Raw genomic sequence first — 10501 nt, forward strand, 5'->3', positions numbered from 1 at the left:
CATAAGAGAGATTGCTTTCACCAGGCAAGAAGTGAAGTGTCCTTTAAGTTTCCTTTTTCAGAGATACTTATTTGTTTCTCTTCCCCAAGTAGTAAAAAGGTATTCTTATCATCTATGTATCACACTGGTTTCTTCTACTGATGACATCATTCTGATAAAACTGGGAAGAAGGGAATAGCTGGCACTTTAGATGTTTTTGTAGTTAACTTATGTGACAGAGGGTACAAACTTAACATCAGGAATACAGAATTCTGCCATTTCAGTGGCAGAAAGAGGAAGTTCTGCAGTTGGTCCAGGATACAAAACCCATGTTGGGACTTCACTGGTGGCGCAGTGGTTGAGAATCTGCCTTCCAATGCAGGGGACATGGGTTCGAGCCCAGGCCTGGGAAGATCCCAAATGCCGCCAAGCAACTAAGCCCGTGCGCCACGACTACTAAGCCTGCGCTCTAGAGCCCGAAAGCCACAACTACTGAGCCCACGTGCAGCAACTACTGAAGTCCACGTGCCTAGAGCCCGTGCTCCACAACAAGGGAAGTTGCCACAATGAGAAGCCCGCGCACAGCAACGAAGAGTAGCCCCCACTCACTGCAACTAGAGAAAGGCCGCGCCCAGCAACAGACCCAACACAGCCAAAAATAAATAAATAAATAAGATAAATTTAAAAAACAAAAAACAAACCAAAAAAACCCATATTAACCAGCAGGTTAGTGAACATTATTTGGCAGACTGAGATACTATATAAAGTTGGCAACAATCTGTTATTTTGATTATTTTACTATTCAGCCTAAAGGCAAACATTGGATTACTCTGGCTTGGAGATTACTAGGGTAGATGTTGTAGAATAATAAGGAGTAAACTGAGAATTACATGAAAGATGATATGGGAGGTTTAGAAAGAAATTAAAAATTTCCAATCTCAGGGAATTTTACACAAGCAATTTATTCTATAAAATAACACGCTAGGAAATTGTTAAAACCCCATAATTAATACAGATATGCTTTGCTCTTAAAATCCCAATCCTTGTCCATTACTCTATTATGTTTAACTGTGTTTAATAAGGGGTACTACAGATAGCAACCCTAAACCTAGGTATGTTAGATCTCCATGAACTGGAGTAGAAAAAATGTTAAATAGACCATAAATTGAAAACCTCATATTTATGTTGACATTTCTTAGAAGTCAGAACATAAGAACACATTGTGACCAGATGATAATCAATGACCAAATACTCATATTCCCTTTTGCCCACGAATCTCAATATTTTGATGCAAGCTGAGGGTCCCAGAATAAGATATAAAGTTGGATAGTGGAAAGAAAGTATAAATACCTCAACTGACTGGTTTTAGCCTCATTTGGCTAAAATTCATTTCTAGCCATCAAATTTAGCTTAATGCTGAAATTAAATTTTGCTGTCTAAAAATATAGAACATAATATTTTTCTGTACAGTTGAGATTATGGTCCATAAAATACTCAGCCAGAATACATTCATTTGAAACTCTGAGTATGGATGAATATTAGGCCAGAGTCATTTTGAATGAAAAGAATGAAATGTGACTCTAGCTCTGTTACCAATAAAACACATCCATTAGTTTTGGTTTATACTTCAATGACTATAACATGACCATTTGAATTGGAATATAAACAATTTATGTTGAAACATATGTTTGATTTGACAAATTTAATATTTATGGCTTTTACTATTGTCCATTGGCCATGAGTGTCTATGATGTGAAACATTTAAAATGTATAAAATCAAACCAGCTGCCTGGCAAGGGAGAGTAAAGAAAGCGTGGTCATTGGCTTTGCATCTTAATACCCATTTACTAAAGAAGTATACAATATTACATTATATCGTGTTCACTAAATTGGGGTTCTGTATTCCTGAGAAACTCTAGGGTTTTGGTTTTAAACATCTCAACTATTAAAAGTTTCCAATAAACTTGGATAGAAATAAATCAGAGCCCCATTTATAAACTGCTAAAATTTAAGGTAGGTTTCTACTTAGACATCATAAGGTCTTCTTTTTCCTATCCTTGCATCAAGTGTGCCTAGATATGCTCAAACTCATAAAATGGGAGCCTGCTGTGCTATCCCAGAGAAGAGCTCTGTTAATTGTGTATACATTTATCCAGGTTCTTGTCTCAGTTTCCTGATGACTAAACTAGTTTCTATTTGAAAATTGAAAACTAATGGAGAAATTGTATTAGGAATAATCCTTGCCAGAGTTTTCCCTAGAATTTAGAGGGTCAAAATCTTTACTCTCAGCTTTGGACTTAGATTTTGACTCGTTAAAAAATGGACTATCATAGAACTGTAGTGCAGAGAACTGCCTAATTTGAGGGTTTACAACTTCCTTATACACTTGCTATAGCTATGCTACCCTCAGCCAAAGAGAAAATGGCATGATATTTCCATTTATAGAAAAAAATGGCTCCAAAGAAACCTTGGTTTGCACTGGAATTTAGATTGCTGGCTACTCCCTGCAAGTTACATCACTGGTCAATTTTTTTCCCCAGCCCAAATTCCATTTATTTTTTTCCCTTTCTCTTTCCTATCAATCAGATTTCTCCCCTATACACCAGCTCCAACATTTATCTACTCATCTTCTTCTCAGATGTTATTATCTCAGTAGCCTTGTCATGTCATCTTGTATAATACAAGATATGTTGCTTAGAATTAACACTTTTTTAGCAAGGGCTTCATAATCTACTCACAACTGATTTTCCAAACCTAAACTTTAAGCTTGCTCCCTTAGACCTCTGCCGTTCCTTTTTCTGCCAATAAGACTCTTATAATTCAAATTATGCCCCCACTAGAATGTTGAGTTCATATGTTGATTTCAACACTGGGACAATTTGTAGTCAAGCCTTCTCAATAACCTTATCTTGTAATAATTACAAATCTCTGTTAAAGCCCTTATAATGTTCTGTGTTTATGTTACTTCTAAACACACAGGCACACACACACGTGCACACAAACACAATAAAAAAAAAGTGAGAACATTCAAGGGAAATTATAACCCCTAACCTGGTAGGTAGATCAAGTTTACTCAGTATTTTTTCTTAACTTACAGAATTTATTTTTGACCACTTTACTCATACAATGCTTTTTCTTGGCTGTTTTTAAGCAATCACAGTTCAGCTGGTAAATCCACATTAATAATACTTTTCTGGAGGATACTCAATTTGGGGCACATAGAAGTGTACTAGCAGATTCTTATTTAGATTTCTGTCAGTCAACCTCTTTTTATATGATAGTGTGAAACAATTCAAGTTTAATTTAATGTATTAAATTAAAGCCTTTATTTCGACAGAATATTTTTCTTCTCTGGTTTGAATTCTTAATCTAGTTTCTTTCCCTGAGCTAAATACTTACAAACATTGCTAAGACCAATAACTGAGGGAGCCCTTCCAACATCATTTAAGGTTGTTCATCAAAGACAACTTGAATGGACCAATATGTAAGACAATTAATGGGTATTAAGGATTGATTATTTAAAATAGACATTAAGCTTAACAGATGAACTAAGTTTCAAAGGACAGATCTTTTCTATGCTAGTCTACTGGAAATCTCACCCGTTTATTTTACAAAGACAGCACAACCTAACAAGACCCAATATAGTGTATGCTTGTGTACATGCATGAACACACAGATTTCAGACCACTTATATATGTGACTACAGAAGCAAACATCTAAATACAATAGTGCATGATTCCAAAAATATTGAAAGAATAAGTGATAAGAATTATTTTAGAAATCCAAGGATTAGGAATGTCATTAGGAAATGTATCAAATACTTCAGTTGTTGAATGAATGAAAATTGCACAATGTAATAGTTGTGAGTTTAAGTTTTATTCAGGGAACTTACTGGGAACTATAGCCCGGGGGATAGCCTCTCAATAGCTCTGAGGGAACTTCTCCAAAGAGCTAGGAGAGAAGCCAGTGTATATATGATTTTTGGCTAGGGAATACATGTAGTCAAGTATATGTCTTGGTAAAAAAAATTACTGTTAGTCATAAAAAACAGATTATCTCCAGTTAATAATTTTAGTTCTTTTCTATGTATGAGAAGATGCACGAATCTGGGTTTATTAAGATTCTTTCTTAGTTACATATATCTAACTGTATAAGGGACCCTGCTTGTCGAAAGCACAGAGCATCCTGTTATCATTTTAATTTCCTCTCAGAGTGCACTGTCCATCAGTGACTGCAGTGTCTTACGACTTAATCCTTATAGAACTGAATGGTGAGCAATGCTCTTTGTTCTTATTTGCTTATACAGTACATCAATTATTGAAGGAAAAAAACAAGAGATTATATAAACATACAACTAAAAACACCTGAAAAATTTATCAGTTAATCCTTATAAGAATTCTAAACAGAAGGAAACTACTTAAGTATGACTTTTAAATTCTTAACTTGAATACTGAACTGGAGAACAGGTGGGGGAAGTATAAAGAACATTTTTGGGAAAATTCATTAAAAAAATAGATTGCTCACCTCTGAGATGCATTGATTCCCTGTTTCAGTTGATTCTGACTAAATCATGTGAACTAAAGCTGTGAAATGCAAGTTAATTCAACAAAAACAGATTTAAAAAGTGAAATCAACATATTTATGCATAATTTTGTAATTGAAAAAAATTGCAAAATTCTTCTCCTAGCTCAGCAAACTTTATAAGATATACACATTTTAAGGAATGTAGCAGCTTAAAACAACACAAAATTATGGGTCAGGAGTCAATCGGACATAGCTTAACCCTGTCTTCTTCTCAGGGTCTCACTAGACTGTGGCCAAGGAGTCAGCTAGGCTGTAATCTCCTCTGTAGGCTCGTTTAGGGAATATTGTGCCTCCAAGCTCACTCAGGCTGTTGGAGGCTAAGAGTTCTTTGCCACAGGCTGCTACTGAAGCCCTCATGCAATATGGCAGCTTAATTTTTTTAAATTAATTTTTACTGGAGTGTAGTTGATTTACAATGTTGGGTTAGTTTCTGCTGTACAGCAAAGTGAATCAGTTATACATATATATAAATATATCCCCTCTTTTTTACATTCTTTTCCCACATAGGTCATTGAAAAGTATTGAGTTCCCTGTGCTCTACAGTAGGTTCTTATTAGTTATCTATTTTATATATAGTAGTATGTATATGTCAACCCCAATCTCCCAATTTATCCATACCACCCTTTTCCCCTTGGTAACCATAGGTTGTTTTCTACATCTGTGACTCTATTTTTGTTTTGTAAATAATTTCAGTTGTACCACTTTTTTAGGTTCCACATATAAGCAATATCATATAATATGTCTTTCTCTGTCTGACTTACTTCGCTCAGTATGACAATCTTTAGGTCCATCCATGTTTTGGCAAAAGCCAGCAAGAGAAGTTCTCACTCATCAAGAGGACCCAGCTCTTTTAAAGGTTTTATACTCCATCCAGGAAAATATCTTATTTGATTAAGTCAACTGATTTGGAATCTTAATTACATCTGCAAGATCCTTTCATTTTTGCCACATGAAGTAACCTTATTACCAGAACGATATTCCACCATATTTATTGTCCTCAACCCCACTCAGTAGGCAAGTATGTAACCTGGAGACCACCTTAGAATTTTGTTACCACAAATTACTTAAAATATTTAAACAAATTAACATTGAATAATGTTAGACATTAATGTTAAATGTTAAAACTATAACACCTGGGTTAAATATCACTTATACCTGCAGGCAGGACAGTAGGTACCTCTGAAATTCAGTTTCCTAATTCAAAAAGTTAAAAGTCTAGATCAAATGAACACAAAGGTTATTATTTGTACTTAGATGGTATGACTTAATACCTGTAATTTTAGTAACTCAGACAACCCATTTACAAATTATACTGCATAAACATGGCGCTACAATATTTAGCTTCAAGAAAAATTATGGTTACTTGACAGTTGTAACGCATTACCTCAGTAAGAGAGAACATAGTTTCTAAAGAAAGGTGGCAGTTCACTCAATGACAGTTATTTCTCATTATTTTAAATATCAAATTGTATTTGAAATCAGTTATTTCATTTAAACTTTTTTTTAAAATTCATATTTATTTATTTGTTGTTTTAAAAATTTTTATTGGAGTATAGTTGATTTACAATGATGTGTTAGTTTCAGATTACAGCAAAGTGAATCAGTTATACATATGTATATATCCACTCTTTTTTTTTTTTAAAGATTCTTTTCATATGTAGGGTATTACAGAGTATTGAGTAGAGTTCCCCGTGCTATACTTTCTTAAAACTTCAAAACATCCCAATCTGAATTGATGAATGTCAAAATGTAAATAATGGGGCAATCTTCTGCAAGTGTTAGAAGTCATAGCAGAAAAACTTTTCTTATGTGTTATTGACTTAGCAATTAGAAGTCAATTAAGTCTATATAATGCTTGAGATTTTCTCTATATTACAGTGATCTTGCAGCATATTACATGATAGTTGAATTTGAGGCCATTAAAAAAGATGAGCTGACTTTTCCCACATTTTGTAGTACATTGTGTTTTACTTAGTAATTTTTAGTTTTAATGATACAGATATATACCCATATTGCATAACTATGTATGCACACACACACACAGACACATATATTTACACACACTTCGGTGGCATTACTTTTTCCTTCCTCAAGGGACTAATAGTTCTCTTCAGGCTGGATCTCTGACCAAATTTTTCATGCTGGTTCAAATGTCCCTTCTCAGATTTGGTCCACTATTACTGTTTCAACAGAACTTTGGATCACTGCTCCCTTGGCAAACTCTCTTCCAGTCACACTGTGCCCATATAGCTTATTGAATGAGTCAGGCAAACGTTTATCTTAAGGCATTGTCACTACTTCCTCTCCCTTGAATTACTTTCCAAAGATATCCACATGCCTACCCCTCTTACTTATGGCAAATTATGGCTCAAATATTATTTTCTAATAAAGCCAACTCTGAGCACTCTATATACAGCTGAAAAACTATCCCCCCCCACCAACCATCCCTGATACTCATTCTCTATTTTTTCCAAAGCATGCATCACCTATTTGTATATTATTTATTTATTTATTTATTTATGTATTAGGTTTAATTGTTTACATTCTGTCACTATTCCACAAATTCCATAAAAGATTATTTATGGGTTTCTTCTATGTCTATTCAAAGCATGTTGATACAATGAGATACAAGGCCATATCCCAATCACTCTTGAAAAGAGCTTGAAACAAATACGTGTTGGTATATAAATGATGAATGAAATAACTGCATTTTGTCTGATATTTATCATGGTTTATTTTATTTTTTAATACATTTCCTTTTTTTAACATATTTATTGGAATATAATTGTTTTACAATGGTGTGTTAGTTTCTGGTGTAAAACCAAATTAAATCAGCTATACATATACATGTATCTCCATATCTCCTCTCTCTTGCATCTCCCTCCCCCCCTCCCTACACCACCCCTCTAATTGGACACAAAGCACCAAGCTATCTCCCTGTGCTATACATCTGCTTCCCTCTAGCTACCTATTTTTCATTTGGTAGTATATATATGTCCATGCTACTTTCTCACTTCATCCCAGCTTACCCTTTCCCCTCCGCATGTCCTCATCTCCATTGTCTACATCTGCATCATTATTCCTGTCCTGCCCCTAGGTTCTTCAGAACTTTTTTTTTTTAGGTTCCATATATATGTGTTAGCATATGGTATTTGTCTTTCTCTTTCTGACCTACTTCTCTCTGTATGACAGACTCTAGGTCTATCCACCTCATTACAAAGAGCTCAATTTCATTTCTTTTTATGGCTGAGTAATATTCCATTGTATATATGTGCCACAGCTTCTTTATCCATTCATCTTTCGATGGACACTTAAGTTGCTTCCATATCCTGGCTATTGTAAATAGAGCTGCAATGAACACTCTGGTACATGACACTTTTTGAATTATGGTTTTCTCAGGGTATATGCCCAGTAATGGGAGTGCTCAGTCATATGGTAGTTCTATTTTTAGTTTTTTAAGGACTGTGTTGCTATAAAAGTTCCCTCTTAGAACTGCTTTGGCTGCATCCATAGGTTTTGAGTCATCGTGTTTTCATTGTCATTTGTTTCTAGGTATTATTTGATTTCCTCTTTGATTTCTTCAGTGATCTCTAGGTTATTTAGTAGTATATTGTTTAGCCTCCATGTGTTTGTCTTTTTTACAGCTTTTTTTCCTGTAATTGATATCTAGACTCACAGCACTGTGACTGGAAAAAATACTTGATATGATTTCAATTTTCTTAAATTTACCAAGGCTTGATTTGTGACCCAAGATATGATCTATCCTGGAGAATGTTCCATGAGCACTTGAGAGAAATGTGCATTCTGTTGTTTTTGGATAGAGTGTCCTACAAATATCAATTAAGTCCATCTTGTTTAATGCATCATTTAAAGCTTGTGTTTCCTCATTTATTTTCATTTTGGATGATCTGTCCATTGGTGAAAGTGGGGTGTTAAAGTCCCCTACTATGAATGTGTTACTGTCGATTTTCCCTTTTATGGCTGTTAGCAGTTACCTTATGTATTAAGGTGCTCCTATGTTGGGTACATAAATATTTAAATTGTTATACATTCTTCTTGGATTGATCCCTTCATCATTATGTAGTGTCCTTCTTTTTCTCTTCTAATAGTCTTTATTTTAAAGTCTATTTTATCTGATATGAGAATTTCTACTCCAGCTCTCTTTTGTTTTCCATTTACATGGAATATCTTTTTCCATCCCCTCACTTTCAGTCTGTATGTGTCCCTAGGTCTGAAATGGGTCTCTTGGAGACAGCACATATACAGGTCTTGTTCTTGTATCCATTCAGCCAGTCTATGTCTTTTGGTTGGAGCATTTAATCCATTTACATTTAAGGTAATTATTGATATGTATGTTCCTATTACCATTTTCTTAATTGTTCTGGGTTTCTTTCTGTAGGTCTTTTCCTTCTCTTGTGTTTCCTGCCTAGAGAAGTTCCTTTAGCATTTGTTGTAAACCTGGTTTGGTGGTGCTGAATTCTCTTAACTTTTGCTTGTCTGTACAGGTTTTAAATTCTCCATCAAATCTGAATGTGATCTTTTCTGGGTAGAGTAATCTTGGTTGTAGGTTTTTCCCTTTCATCACTTTAAATATGTCCTACCACTCCCTTCTGGCTTGCAGAGTTTCTGCTGAAAGATCAGCTGTTAACATTATGGGGATTTCTTTGTATGTTATTTGTCACTTTTCCCTTGCTGCTTTTAATATTTTTCCTTTGAATTTAATTTTTGATAGTTTGATTAATATGTGTCTTGGCATGTTTCTCCTTGGATTTATCCTGTATGGGACTCTCTGTGCTTTCTGGATTTGATTGACTATTTCCTTTCCCATATTAGGGAAGTTTTCAACTATAATCTCTTCAAATATTTTCTCAGTCCCTTTCTTTTTCTCTTCTTCCTCTGGGACCCCTATAATTCAAATGTTGGTGTGTTTAATGTTGTCCCAGAGGTCTCTGAGACTGTCCTCAATTCTTTTCATTCTTTTTTCTTTATTCTGCTCTGTGGTAGTTATTTCCACTATTTTATCTTCCAGGTCATTTATCCATCCTTCTGCCTCAGTTATTCTGCTATTGATTCCTTTTAGAGAATTTTTAATTTCATTTACTGTGTTTTTCATCATTGTTTGCTCTTTAGTTCTTCTAGGTCCTTGCTAAATGTTTCTTGTAATGTCACCATTCTACTTCCAATATTTTGGATCATCTTTACTATCATTACTCTGAATTCTTTTTCATGTAGACTGCCTATTTCCTCTTCATTTGTTTGGTCTGTGGGTTTTTACCTTTCTCCTTCTGCTGTGTATAGCTCTGTCTTCTCATTTTGCCTAAGTGTGTTTGGGGTCTTCTTTTCTCAGGCTGCAGGTTCATAGTTTCCATTGTTTTTGGTGTCTGCCCCCAGTGGCTAAGGTTGGTTCAGTGGGTTATGTAGGCTTCCTAATGGTGGGCACTGGTGCCTGTATTCTGGAGGATGAGGCTGAATCTTCTCTTTCTGGTATGCAGGAGTGCGTCCAGTAGTGTGTTTTGGGGTGTCTGTGGCCTTATTATGATTTTAGGCAGCCTCTCTGCTAATGGGTGGTGTTGTGTTCCTGTCTTGCTAGTTGTTTGGCATAGGGTTTCCAGCACTGTAGCTTGCTGGTTGTTGAGTAGAGCTGGGTCTTAGCATTGAGATGGAGATCTCTGGGAGAGCTTTCACCATTTGATATCATGTGTGGCCGGGAAGTCACTGATGGACGAATATCCTTAACTCAGCTCTCCCACCTCAAAGGCTCAGGCCTGATATCCAGCCAGAGCACCAAGACCCTGTCAGCTACATGGCTCAGAACGAGAGGGAGGAAAAAAAAAGAAAGATAGAAAGAAAAAATAAAATAAAGTTATTAAAATAAAAAAATACTATTAAAAATAAAAAAGTAATAAAAAAAGAATAGAGCAACCAAAGCAAAAAACAA

This window comes from Lipotes vexillifer, unplaced genomic scaffold (genome assembly GCF_000442215.2).
Source record: "Lipotes vexillifer unplaced genomic scaffold, Lipotes_vexillifer_v1.1 scaffold476, whole genome shotgun sequence".
NCBI classification, from domain to species: Eukaryota; Metazoa; Chordata; class Mammalia; order Artiodactyla; family Lipotidae; genus Lipotes; species Lipotes vexillifer.